Genomic DNA, 13,909 nt, shown 5'->3' on the forward strand with positions numbered 1-13,909 from the left:
CACATGCAGTTTTTCAAGACAAACACGTTTCCCACTAAACAAATGATTTTGACTGTTTTTATCTCACTTAAATATATTCTGATAAAATATGACCATTCAGTATTACCACAAATAAGTCAAGTAAATAAATAATTCCACGTAAGCATCAGAGTTTCCATCAAGATTTAATATCAGAACTTGACTATTATCATATTTTAACGGTCATCAGAACATGGCTTCTGTTCTCAGAAAGTGAATGTTTGTTTCTGTGATTCTTCATACAAATACTGACTGGTTTATTCAGAGTTTAATCATCAGAACTTGTCCTCAGAATTTATGCAAATGACACTTAACTATTTGTCTGAAATAACTTAATCACCACAGTTATTTTCATCATTCATATGGAGTGAGAGTGTGTGCATTTGCAAATGATCAGATAATGATTAAAGTATGATAAACTTAAGTATATCTTAGAAATAAGTCATAACTGAGAAAAGTGCTTAAAATATGTCTTTAATAATGAAGTCTACTATAGAATAAATTTATGCAAGAATCCACCTCAACTGTTTGTGCTCATTTTATGCATCTTTTATAATTCCTTTTTACAGTGGCTTCTCAGTGTAAGTGAGTCACAACTGCTATAAGAATTTATGCTATTATCAGAGTATTTTTCCAGTAATCAGAGAATGTGAAAAGTCATCAAGAAAAATTTATTTGCTTTTCTAATGCATATTACTTAATACCGGCAATGAACTTGGGTCTTCCCTTCCACATATTTACTCTAGATCTCAAAGGAGTACCTGACTTTAATTTTCTTTTCTTAAGATAAGTGAGGTTTATCAAGCATGTGGTTCATCCTTAAGATTTACTGACATCAGAATTTGACAAATAAAAGCAAGAATCTAGTTTGTGATTTAGTAATAAGATACACAAAGTAAATTTGACTAAGCTCAAAATCAGAATTTGCTTGTGTTAATGAATTTTCACATAAACAACTTAATCAAACATGGGATTTCTAGTATGTTAAAGACTACTAGGTCAGTATCTAGCACAGTAATCCTCATTGGATTGAATAGTCACAGAACATTCAAAACACTATTAGAGTATGTAAAATCATATCAGATAACAATCAGTATTTAATATATTACAGTGTAAGCACAGATTACATAGAAATAAGACAATCTGTAAATACTGATCATAAATTCTGATGCATGTGAACAAAAACTAAGCAGATTTTGAGAAAGAACCTGAAACCATTCCAAGTTCATTTACCAGTCTTGTAAAAGTAGCTTCACACAGTGGTTTTGTAAAGATATCTACTAGTTGTTGATCTGTTTGAACAAAATGCAATTTCACTTTACCTTCCATCACATGTTCCCTTATGAAATGGTACCTAATGATGATGTGCTTTGTCATTGAGTGTTGAACTAGATTACCTGTCATAGCAATAGCACTTTGATTATCACAGTAAATGGGTATTTTAGAAAATTCTAACCCATAGTCCAGTAACTGATTCTTCATCCAAAGAATCTGTGCACAACAGATTCCTACAGAAATATATTCTGCTTCTGCAGTTGATGTGGAAATTGATTTCTGTTTCTTGCTAAACCAAGAAACCAATCTGCCTCCAAAAAATTGGCAGCTTCCACTAGTGCTTTTCCTGTCTATTTTCCATCCTGCAAAATTTTCATCTGAGTAACCTATTAGCTTAAAATCTGATTCTCTAGGATACCATAACCCTAGATCAGCTGTACCCTTGAGGTACTTGAAAATCCTTTAAACTGCTATTAGATGAGGTTCTCTTGGATCAGTCTGAAATCTTGCACAAAGACAGGTAGCATACATGATATCAGGTCTACTTGCAGTTAAATAGAGTAAAGAGCCAATCATACCTCTGTAGTTAGTAATATCTACTGATGCTCCAGTATCTTTATCTAACTTGGTTGCAATGGCCATGAGAGTGGATGCAGTTGAACAGTCTTACATTCCAAATTTCTTCAGTAAATTTATGGTGTACTTGGATTGATTTATGAAAGTACCTTCTTCATTTTGCTTGACTTGAAGTCCCAGAAAATAGCTAAGTTCTCCCATCATACTCATTTGATATCTTGATTACATTAGCTTTGCAAACCTTTTACAGAGTTTGGTATTAGTAGAACCAAATATGATATCATCAACATATATCTGTACCAAAAGTAAGTTTTTCCCATGGTTGAGATAGAACAATGTTTTATTAATTGTGCCTCTGTTAAATCCACTTTCCAGAAAAAATTAAACTAAAGTCTCATACCATGCTCTTGGAGCTTGCTTAAGGCCATAAAGTGCTTTGTCTAATCTGTAGACATGATTTGGAAATTTTGGATCTATAAATCCTAGAGGTTGTTCAACATATACCTCTTCTTCCAATTCTCCATTGAGAAAAGCACTTTTCACATCCATTTGAAAGACTTTAAACTTCTTGTGAGCAGCAAAAGCCAAAAAGATTCTTATGGCGCTTCCAATCTAACAACTGGTGCAAATGTTTCATCATAATCAATACCCTCCTGTTGAGAGTAACCTTTAGCAACCAGCCTTGCTTTATTTCTTGTAATTATGCCATCACTGTCAGTTTTGTTTCTGAACACCCATTTTGTGCCAACAATTGATCTGTTCTTTGGTCTTGGCACTAGGGTCCAGACTTTATTTCTTTCAAATTCATTTAACTCTTCCTGCATTGCTTGCACCCAATCAGCATTTTGAAGAGCTTCTTCCACTTTCTTTGGTTCAGTCTGAGATAGAAAGGAATGATAGAGACATTCATTTGATATTGCAGTTCTAGTTCTGACACCTGCTTCAGGATCTCCAATTATTAAGTCAGGTGTATGTGCTTTAGTCCACTTCCTTGCAGATGGAAATTATTCTCTAGAACTGGATCCTCCCCCATGATCCATGATGTCTCCCTCGGCATTTTCTGATTCTCCCCCTGTAGTTATGCTCTCTGATACTTCAGAATTTGAGTTGGATCCTTCAGGATTTGAAGAATCAAAGTTTCCAGAATTATCAGAATTTGGCTCATCAGAACTTGATGAATCAGAACTTGAAGAGCCAGTGACAGGTTCTGATGCTTCTTGAGAGTCTTGAGTTGTGGTAGGATCTTCAGCTTGCTCCCCCTGAACAGGTGCATTTTCCCTTGGAGTAGTTACCACAGTTTCAATGACATCAGAATTTAACCCGTCAGAACTTACAGGATCAGGATTTAAGCCATCAAAATTTACAAAATCAAAATTTAAATCTTTATTTTCAAATCTCAGCTGATCATGATCATTGAAATCTTCAAGTCCAGTAATCTTCTTATCATCAAAAGATACATTGATAGATTCCATGACAACCCTTGTTCTTAAATTGTAGACTATGAAGGCTTTTGTGGAAACTGGATATCCAACAATAATTCTTTCATCAACTTTTAGATCAAATTTTGACAGCTGTTCAGGATGAGCCTTAAGAACACAATATTTACATCCAAATACATGAAAGTATTTCAGATTTGGCTTCTTTTTCTTCACCGTCTCATATTGTAATAACCCCAAAATTTTTCAACTTTTTGTAACCCTTGTGAATAGTGTTTTAGCTGAATGAGAAAACTTTTCACGCCACACTATGTAGGGATTCTGTTATGGATATTCTGGGATATTATTAGTACTCTATGAAGTATATAAGTGTATGTAAAGATCGTCAGAATCCAATTCCGAACATTTGGTTTTTCCCGGAAATCCACAAGATACGGAGAGAATTGAGTATAAGGTAACAGGATAAAAAGGATTTAAATTAAAGGATTATAATAGAGGATCATAAAAAGGAATATAATGTATTGAGAAAGGTTAAGGGAACCTAAGTAATAAGATCCCGGGTATGATCCTTCAAACGATAAACGAGAACGAAAGTTAAGCGAACCGTATAACAGATCAGCGGTCATTAGGCAAACGATTAGGAAGTTAATCAAAGGGATTAGTGGGAAGGATGTCATCCAACCAATAGAAAGAGGACAAGGAAGGGAGGATGACATCATGAAGATGACATAAGCATGACATGGGAATGAAGGAGGTGTGGTAGCTTTGTAACCACACAATTTCAAGGGCAAGAAAGTAATTGACTAAATCAAATACAAAACAAGTCAACCAAGCCAAGTAAAAATCATTCTCATCAAAAATCAAAAGCAACCAAGGCATGAGTTCTTCATTTGCTCTCGGCTTTTAGCTTTTTTAAAGGCATAAAATTTCAAAACTCAAGATCCAAGCCTCCTAAATTGGTAAGATAATTCCCTAATCATCTTCATGCTTAGTTAGGACTATATCATGAGTTTAAGCCATTAATTCTTTCTCAATCTTCTTCATTTAATCAAAGAAGAAGACAATGAATAGTGTTTTCAAGTTTTTTAACTTGAACTTTTCTTGGTTTTCTTGAAGATCCAAGCATTCTTAAGACTTCTCCAAGCTTCTTAAGGCTTCCTAGCTCCACCCACCACTTCAAGGAAGGTATACCATCTCCAAACCCTAGATTCCTATATATTATAAGATGATTTTGATTAGTGGGTTGATATTGTAGCTTGTTGTTATGATTTAGAGTTTGGGATTTGGAATGGTAGTGAAATGGAATGGTAATTGTTGTGGTTTTGATTTAAAGGAACTTAAGTATGATTAAAGTTAAGTTTAAGCATAAGTATGAATGATTAAATTGAATTGGTTGGGGTTGTTATGATGTGATAAGGATGGATGTTGGTTGTATGTTGGATTTGAGGTTGGTTTGTGGTTGGTTTTGTATGGTTTAAAATTTGGAAATCGCGTAAACATAGCCGTCGTAACGTCCGATTTTCTTTGGACTGTTTTTGTGCATAGCATTAGGACCCGAGAACCCCCTGCTAGATTATGACCACTTCCATGATTAGATAGCTCATGTTACGAGCTTCGTTTTGATATGTAGTTCGTTCGATTCCGATGCACGGTTTAGGAGAAACGACCGTTTCAAGTAACGGCGTTTCGCGAACGAAACTTTTTTCCCTCGCCTTACTTTGAAACATAGGTTAAAGACCAAAAAGGGTTAATTAATGTATGAAACATTTATGGTAAGTGTGTTAGGCAGTTGGTAAGACATTCGCGAAAGAATCGCTTTAAAACTCGTAAAGGTTAAATTATTAAAAATGGTGGAGCCGAGGGTACCCGAGTGACTTAAGCGAATCGGTGAGCGCAAAACAAGCGTTAGAGTCTAAGTTAGTTAAAGTATAGGTTTACAAGTGATTTTGGTTTAATTCCAACTTACTTGTTGTTTATAGGTTATCAGACTCGTCCCGAGCCTTTCTCACCCCCAAGTCGCTCAGGCAAGTTTTCTACCCGTTATACTGTTGTTGTGATGTAAATATATGTATATGCATTATCTTGTGATATTGCATGATTGTTATTAGCAAATTTTGCGATATATTGGAGCATGCTAATATGGTATATATGCATGTCTGTTTCGTAATCTGGTTATCTATCTGTTGATTTCAATGCTTATAGTTGCATAATACCTATGCTAGAAATAAGCAAGTAGTTGCGTATACCCTTAGTATAGGGGATAAAAGGTGAACATATTTCTAAACCGGGAGTCGATGTTCCCGAGTATATTATATATATATATATTTATTTATTTATATATATATATGGATATAGTTTTTAAAACTATTAATCGAATAAGGTTTATTCGATAACTTTAACTTTTATTTATTTATCTGAATATTATTTGAATATTCATTCGAGGGCTTATGACTCCTTTTATTTATTTATCTGAATATTATTTGAATATTCATTCGAGGGCTTATGACTCTTTTATATTATTTATTGAATATTATTTGAATATTCATTCGAGGGCGTATGACTCAGTTTATATTATTTAATGAATATTATTTGAATATTCATTTGAGGATCTATGACTCCGATTATTTGCTGAGGTATATTCTTTATTTTATTAAAGAATAAGGTGTCAATAATCAAACTTATTTTCGATTATTCAAATAAAGATAATACTTTCATATAAGTATATCTTTGGTTATTTAATACTCGTTTCAAGTATAAGTTTTAATACTTCTACTTCAATTATTTTTATAAAGATTATTCTTTATGGGAATATTATTTAAATAATAATATTCAGTCATTTTCTAAATATTCTGGGGACTGATTTACTTCATTAAATCAGCTTTACTCCAAACACTCTATAAAGTGTTTTCGAGTCTTCAAAATGATTTTTAAAAGTTAGAGCGAATCCCAAAACTCAATTTTATATTTAAGATCTTCCTTTTTAAGGGGATTTAAATACTCGCTTAAAACCTGAGGGATCCGGCTCTGTGGTGTATTTTATATTCGCAACAAGGTTGCAGTTTTGGTAAATGAATTGATTACTTACCCAACGTTCGGGAAGTAAGTCCATCTATTGAGTCGGCATAAGCAATATGGGCTCAGTGGGCGTCCATGATAGTGTAAGTGGCTCAGTGGGAGTCCATCAAATGCATAAGTGGCTGAGTGGCAGTCCAGCATAAGGTCCTAATTATGACCAGGGTGATGACCAGTGGGGAATTCGTCCATCTACTAGTAGAAAAGGTTACTTATGGGTATCTTTGCCTGATCAGCAAGATATCTGGTTTATGCCAAAGGTTTTCTTTTCCTTCCAAATTCATTGGATATTGCAACTCTGTTCATACTTTACATAACAGAGGTTCCAGGAAATGTTTTTAGAGATATATATATGTGGATATATATATATCGGGACTAAATAAAGTATCTCATAACTTTTTTTTCATTCAATAATATTTCAAAGATTGAATCTATTCAAGTCTTAACTTGTGGTCTCATCTATGGGATGTTTTTCTTAAAACTTATAATACTTTGAACGGTGGTAGTTCAAGTAGCTTTATAAATGATATAAGTGTGGTGAAGTATTGGTAACTTCATTCCTTATTTTTACATTATATCTAGTAAGTAATTATCTTACACACGATAAAGATTCTAGTGAGTATCCATTTAGATACTTATATTATTGTTATCACTATGTATTATCTTGCGAGCTGTAAGGCTCACTCTTGCTTTATTTCTTCATCACACAACAACAGTTAGGAGAGATGGCCAGACTCCAGCAGACCCAGCGCAAGCGCGTGGGAAGCGCCTCGCGTCTTCCCGATGATGTTGTGGCTGCTATAGCTGCAGAGGTAGATCCATTGTAGTTCAGACCATCTACTTTTGAGAATCAAATTATGTATAATTATAACTTGTGGCAGATAATGGCAATTAACTGTAAATTATCAAGTAATCATTTTGGGTTGTAATAATTTTAAATTGTGGATTCAAAGACTTGTACTTATTTCAATTTCATCTCTGAGACTATAACGGGTTGTGGTGTGTGTTAGTGTGGGGTCACAGCATGAGGTTATTTATTATTAATTAAGTGAAGTGATATTGTGGAAAGAAAGACCGTGACAACCCGGATCCCCGACCCCGGATCTGGGGGTGTTACACATATGGTGTTTTTCCATGCTTGTTTATGAGTGTGGCATTCTGTGTAAAATAAGCAGTCTGCACAGCTTCAACCCAAAAGTAGGTTGGCAGTTTTGCTTCATCAAGCATAGTTCGTGCAACTTCAATGAGAGTCTTGTTCTTTCTTTCTACAACTCCATTTTGTTGTGGAGTTCCGGGTGCAGAAAATTCCTGCTTAATTTCATACTCTTTGCAGAACTCTTCCATGATTGAATTCTTGAACTCAGTGCCATTATCACTTCTTATTATTTTAATAGAATCTTTGACCAGTTTATCCAGCTGTCTGACATGATCAGTTATAGTAGATGTAGTTTCATTCTTCTTGTGCAAGAAATACACCCAAGTGTATCTTGTGAACTCATCCACTATAACCATAACATATTTCTTCTTTGCAATAGACTTGACATTGACTGGACCAAATAGATCAACATGCAGTAGGTGATAAGGCTCAAGAATTGAGGATTCAGTTTTGATCTTGAATGAAGATTTTCTTTGTTTTGCCTTTTGACATGAATCACAAAGATCATCAGAAACAAATACTGATTTTGGCAGTCCTCTCACAAGATCTTTCTTTACTAGCTCATTTATGTTGTTGAAATTTAAATGAGAGAGTCTTTTGTGCCAATTCCAGCTTTCTTCAATTGATGTTCTACTCAACAGACAGATTGCAGAACCATCAGAGTTTTTTGAAAGTATGGCTTCATATATGTTACCATGCCTGTAACCTTTCAGAACTATTTTGCCTGTAGAATTACTTATAACTTCACAGTGTTCTTCAAAGAAATCTACATGATAACCTTTGTCACAGATTTGACTCACAGTTAGTAGATTGTGTTTAAGTCATGAGACAAGAGTTACTGTTTCAATGATGACATTCCCAAGATTGATATTGTCATATCCCAGTGTCTTTCCCATGTTGTCATCTCCATAAGAAACTCATGGGCCAACTTTGTAACGACCGAGGAATTACGCTTGTATTATATTATAATAATAATAATTATGAGTATTATTATGTGATTAAATGTGTTAAGTCGTTGAACCCTAACTGCTATGTGTTATGTGTTGGTTGTTTTGATCCAAACGTGTTTTGGATATTTATTGAGCGTTCTATCGTCAGTTATATATATATTATATCAAAACCTGTACAGCTCAAAACTATGTTTTAAAAGCCCGTATTTCAAACAAAATCATTGGCCCTATTTTGCCAAAAATGCCCTATACCGTATAGCTATTCTGAACCCCTAGACGTTTTACAAATTGACCTTTTTCGCGAAAAACGACTTTTCCGGACCCCTTCAGGTACCAAAAACCCCACAAAAATCATATTCTTATTTTTATATGATTATGAAATTATCATATATCATTTTTCTTTGTATTTTTGTATTTTTCACAATTTTTGGGAATTTTTAGTATTTATTTTGTATTTATTGGATATTTAAAAATTCATTATTAATACCCAAAAATTATAAAAATTGGGGCCAAATATTTTTATTAGGAGTGTAATTAGACCCTTAATTTTACTTAGGGGTATTATTTTCATAAATATAAATACCTGAATTACTATTAATTAAATCAGTTAATTATAATTAAAAATCAGAAAATAAAAAGAAAATCAGAAAAGGGAATTAGGGTTAGGGTTTGTGAAGAACAGAGCAGGAGGATCAAAGGCAATCTTGATCGTGATTCCGGCATCCAAATCGAACGTGTGAGTACTCGTTTTGAAGCTTGTGATCTGTACTTTCTGTTCATGTACTTATTTTCATTGATTATTGAGTTGATTTTTGATTGGTATTTTCGGGTTTTAATTTTGAATTCGGGTTTGAATTTCTAGTTGTTGTTTGATGTTATGGTTGTTAGAGACGTTTAGATCGTCGATTTTGGAGTCGAACGACACCGGTTTCGTCGATTTTGGTTGAGGTTTTAGCATCGTCGGAAAAGCGGCGACGCCGCTGTTGTTCTTCGTTTTCCGGTGACGACGTCGACGACTGGAGAAGAAGGAAGGAAGGAGAAGGTGTATGTGTTGCGGTGCACCAGAAACGGGGAAGAAACAAGTTTGAATCACACAATTTGGTCATGTTTTTGTCTCGCCGGATTTTCGCCGGGAAACGTCGCCGGCCTCGGATTCTGGGTTGCTGGGGTGTGTTCTTCGCGACCCGGGTTCGACCCGGTTTGCAACCCGGTTTCGACCCGGGTTTGATCCTAAAAACCCTAATCTGGAAACCTGTGTTATGTTTCTGATATATTAATTATTTATTATATTTTCTAAAATCAGAAAATCAGTTTTAAAAATTCTAATAATTAATTAAAAAAATTAGTTTTATATTCTGAAAAATAGTATTATTAATTTCTAAATTATTTTATTAAATTATAAATTCGAATTTAATTATTTAATTAATTATTTAATTATTTATCTAATTATTTATTAGTTATCTAATTAATTAATAATTAGGTAATTAATTAATAATTAGGTAATTAATTAATAAATAAGGATTAAAAATAATTAAATAATATGATTAATAATTCGATAATTAGTTATTATTACGAGTAATAATTCGATAATGGGAATTATTATTCGAGCGATAGTTATTCGAATAATATTGTAGTGATTATTTGTATCGTATAATTAAATACCGATAATTAATTGATTAACGAATCGTATAAGTTTCAGTAATAATGTAATAAGTTCGATAATTATATGAGGATTGCGAGTAGCTCGTATTTATACGAGTAATTAATCGTTGAGTTAGATTATAATTCGAACACATAGTAGATATTCGATAAATAGCGTATCTGTTAATAGAATCGATCGATTATTTGTAAATAATCGATCTAATCGAATAAATATCGATACGTTATAAATATTATAATAAATTGTGATTAATCCTGATAATTAGAGATTTATTATTTTAGATTATTCAATAGGCAATTATTAATTATTTATTAGTTATTTATTTATTCAATATTTAAAAAGGTGATTAATTATTTCGATAATTAATCACATAATTTTCAATAAACCGTAACTTCTTCATTTTAACTCCAAAAATTATAAAAAAATTATTTTTGACTTTGATTTTTCTTAAATAATTATTTAAAAATTATTTTAGGATTTAAAAGGTTGTAATAATTATTTATAATGAATAATAAATTAAATCATCCGTATTTAATTCATAACAATTCAACCGTTAGTCCGATTTAAGTGAAACGAAGACCCCTAGACTCAGAAAAATGAGACGAATCCAATAAAAATGGTTGTAAGTTATAATTTCTTCTGAAAAAGAGTGGTTTGGTGATAATTGATAGTTCGTAGGTCCTAGTAGGGATATAATTGAGCCGAATAAATCCCGAAAAATTATAATAAAATCAGATACGACTAGTAATGCAGGTATAAGCCCAGAATTGATTCTAAAAATAATTATAAATATAGAAATTAATTATGTGCTTTATGTGTTACGTGTTATATGTGATTATGTGCATAAATGTGTTGTGTAAATATATATATATATATATATATATATATATATATATATATGCGAGTCAGATAGAAACGCATGGGTAGACTGATAAGGTTGCGTGATATCAATTCAAGATACACGTATATAGTAAATTATCTAAACACCTATCTTTCCATGATTTGTTCAGTGTTAGCAAGGCAGAGCAAGCTAGGGTCAGAAGGCAGTAAGTTAAACCAGGTTAAGTACGCGCAAGGCAAGTTTTTCCCCTATTCTAAATTCAGAATAGTGATTTATATTTCCTTTCTATCGTATCAATTTTCTTTGATAATTATTGTTCATATACATTGTTACCCATTTATATCACTTGTTCCATTTCATTTCAATTCTTGATTTACCCAATTTATTGAATTCCCTGTTCATATTTCAATTCCTTTACCCTATATATATTCTGGTATATCCTGGTGTTGGGATATATCAATAGCATACCGATTGTTCCGGATGCTCAGCCTTGGACTGGATGGTTACTATAAAGGCTGGGTTTTTCCCAGACCATTAATTAATAGGCCATAGTTGCCTGAGTACTCCTTATGTTGGTTGGGTCTATGCAGTTGGGTATAGATCCGCACTATATTCTGACTGATCAGCAGATTATAGTGCATATGTTGGTTCTTGTTTCCAGTCTTGTTCATTTGGCACTCGCCATCATTGGCAAATTATTATCATATACAGATACAGATGGTTGTTCAAACCAGCAGCTTATTGGTTTATTTATTTCTCTTTATTTCTCTCTCTTTATAATATATATATAAATTGTTGCAGGCTTGTTGAGCAATTTTGGCTCATTTCTTTTATTGTCACTCCTATTGTTTTACAGTTAAGATAGAGAATGAAACCCATCAGGACCCGCATAGTCAAGAAGCGAGTCAAGCAGCGGGACCCTCTTATACCAAGAGTGTTCCTTCCTATTCCCGAAGAGAGCTTTGAATTGCCAGATCAGGTGTAGCAGGATAAGTAGTAATGTTGGGTTGAATAAAAGTTTTGTGTAGTTTGAATAAAAGATTGCGTAGTGAAACTGTAGATAGAATAAAGTTTTGTAATAAAGAGAGTTCTTGAGACAGGTTTTGTTTAGTTGGATTTGTAATAAAGTGTATAATAAAGTGTAGTGCATGATTCTTGTTTCCAAACTCAACCCTTAAAAGATCCTGAGTAGTGATAGTTCGGGGTAATTATTATATTAATATTCCGCTTGTGCAGGTATAGTTGGTAATTGTTGTTAATAATGCCCCAAATCTATACCCCGGATTTGGAGGGTGTTATAAACTTTCTCCACAAAGTCTGATAGCAGGGTTTTATTTCCAGTCATATGTCCTGAACATCCACTGTCAAGAACTAGGATGTTTTTCCTGTTGCCCTACAATCACAAAGACCACTATTGGTTAGTTTTAAGGACCCAGACTTGCTTGGATCATTTGGCCTTTTTAAGTTTGTTAGCATTTGCAGCGGATTTAATTTCAGAGTTTATGCTAACATGCTGTTTATCAGAATTTATATCAGACTTTGCCTCAGACTTTACACTAGAAGGAATAATACTAACTTTCTTCAAAGAAGGTTTTATTTGATAATAATCATAGTATAAACTATGATATTCCTTACAAGTATAAATGGAATTCCATAAACTGCCACAATGAAAACAAGGATTTTGTGGTTTAAACCTAACAGCCTGACTCTTAACTCCTGATTTAGGAGGTAAAGAGTTTATATCTTTATATTTCCTACAAAAAGAAGCAAGATGGTTAGAGTTTCCACAGTTGTAATATTTTTTTCTAGGAGCATTAGGAACAGGCATATAATTATTGCTTTTATTCACACCTTCCTTTCCATTCCTATTTTTCCTAGCTTCCTTTACCTTGTTCACATTTCTAATCTCTTTCAGCTTATGCTTAAGCTGCTTCTTTGTCATTAAGCCTATGTTAACTTCAGCTGGTTTATCTGGTTTTAATTTGTCAGAAGTTGAATTTTCTTTGACTTCTGTCTTAGACTCTTTCATCTTTTCAAAATCAGACTTTACAGTTTTTGCTACAAACTTAACAGGATTTACCTTTGGCTTAGCAGTTTGCTTAACAACAATTGGCTCAATTTGCACAGTTCCTTTCTCACTTTTATCATCTCCATAACTTAAGCCCTCTTTCCAGTTTCCACTACTTAGTAAATTCTGAGTTGTTCTGCCAGAGTTAGTCCAAGTTCTGATGATCTCTCTTTCCTTTTCTAAATCAGTTTTTAGAGATTCATTCAATTTTAGCACTTCATTTCTAACATACAAAGCCTCATCTCTTTCTTTCTTAGTTTGATGAAGAAAAACTAACTCATTTTCTAAATAGTCATTTCTGTTTTTAAGATCAAGATTTTCAGATGTTAATCTTTCACATGTTAAAGTCTGATCTCTAAAACTAATGAACATGGTTTTAAGATATAATCTCAACTCAATAATATCATCAGTATGAAAAGTAAAGGTTGTTTGAGGTACCTTCAATTCAGCAGTTTCAGGGCTGCTATCAGCATTTGCCATCAAGGCATAGCTCACCTCATCTTCAGAATCTGAAGTGTCTGTCCAGTTTTTCTTCTTTGTGACAAGTGCCTTGCCTTTATCACTTTTTCCTTTCTTGCAGTCAGGAGATATGTGGCCTCTTTCACCACAATTGTAGCATTTGACATTTGAGTTGTTTCCTCTGTCAGGCTTTCCTCCTTTACCTTCAGACTTTCTGAACCTTTTTTTTAATCAAAACTTCCACCTTTCCTAGAAAATCTCTTGCCCTTTCTGAATTTCTTGTAGGCTATCTTTGTGATACCCTTCACCATTAGAGCACACAGTTGCATCATCTCAGCATCATCTCAGCATCAACATTAGCTTAAGATAAACTTTCAGTTTCTGAATCATCATCATCA

The sequence above is a fragment of the Apium graveolens genome, chromosome 6, assembly GCF_009905375.1.
Source record: "Apium graveolens cultivar Ventura chromosome 6, ASM990537v1, whole genome shotgun sequence".
NCBI classification, from domain to species: Eukaryota; Viridiplantae; Streptophyta; class Magnoliopsida; order Apiales; family Apiaceae; genus Apium; species Apium graveolens.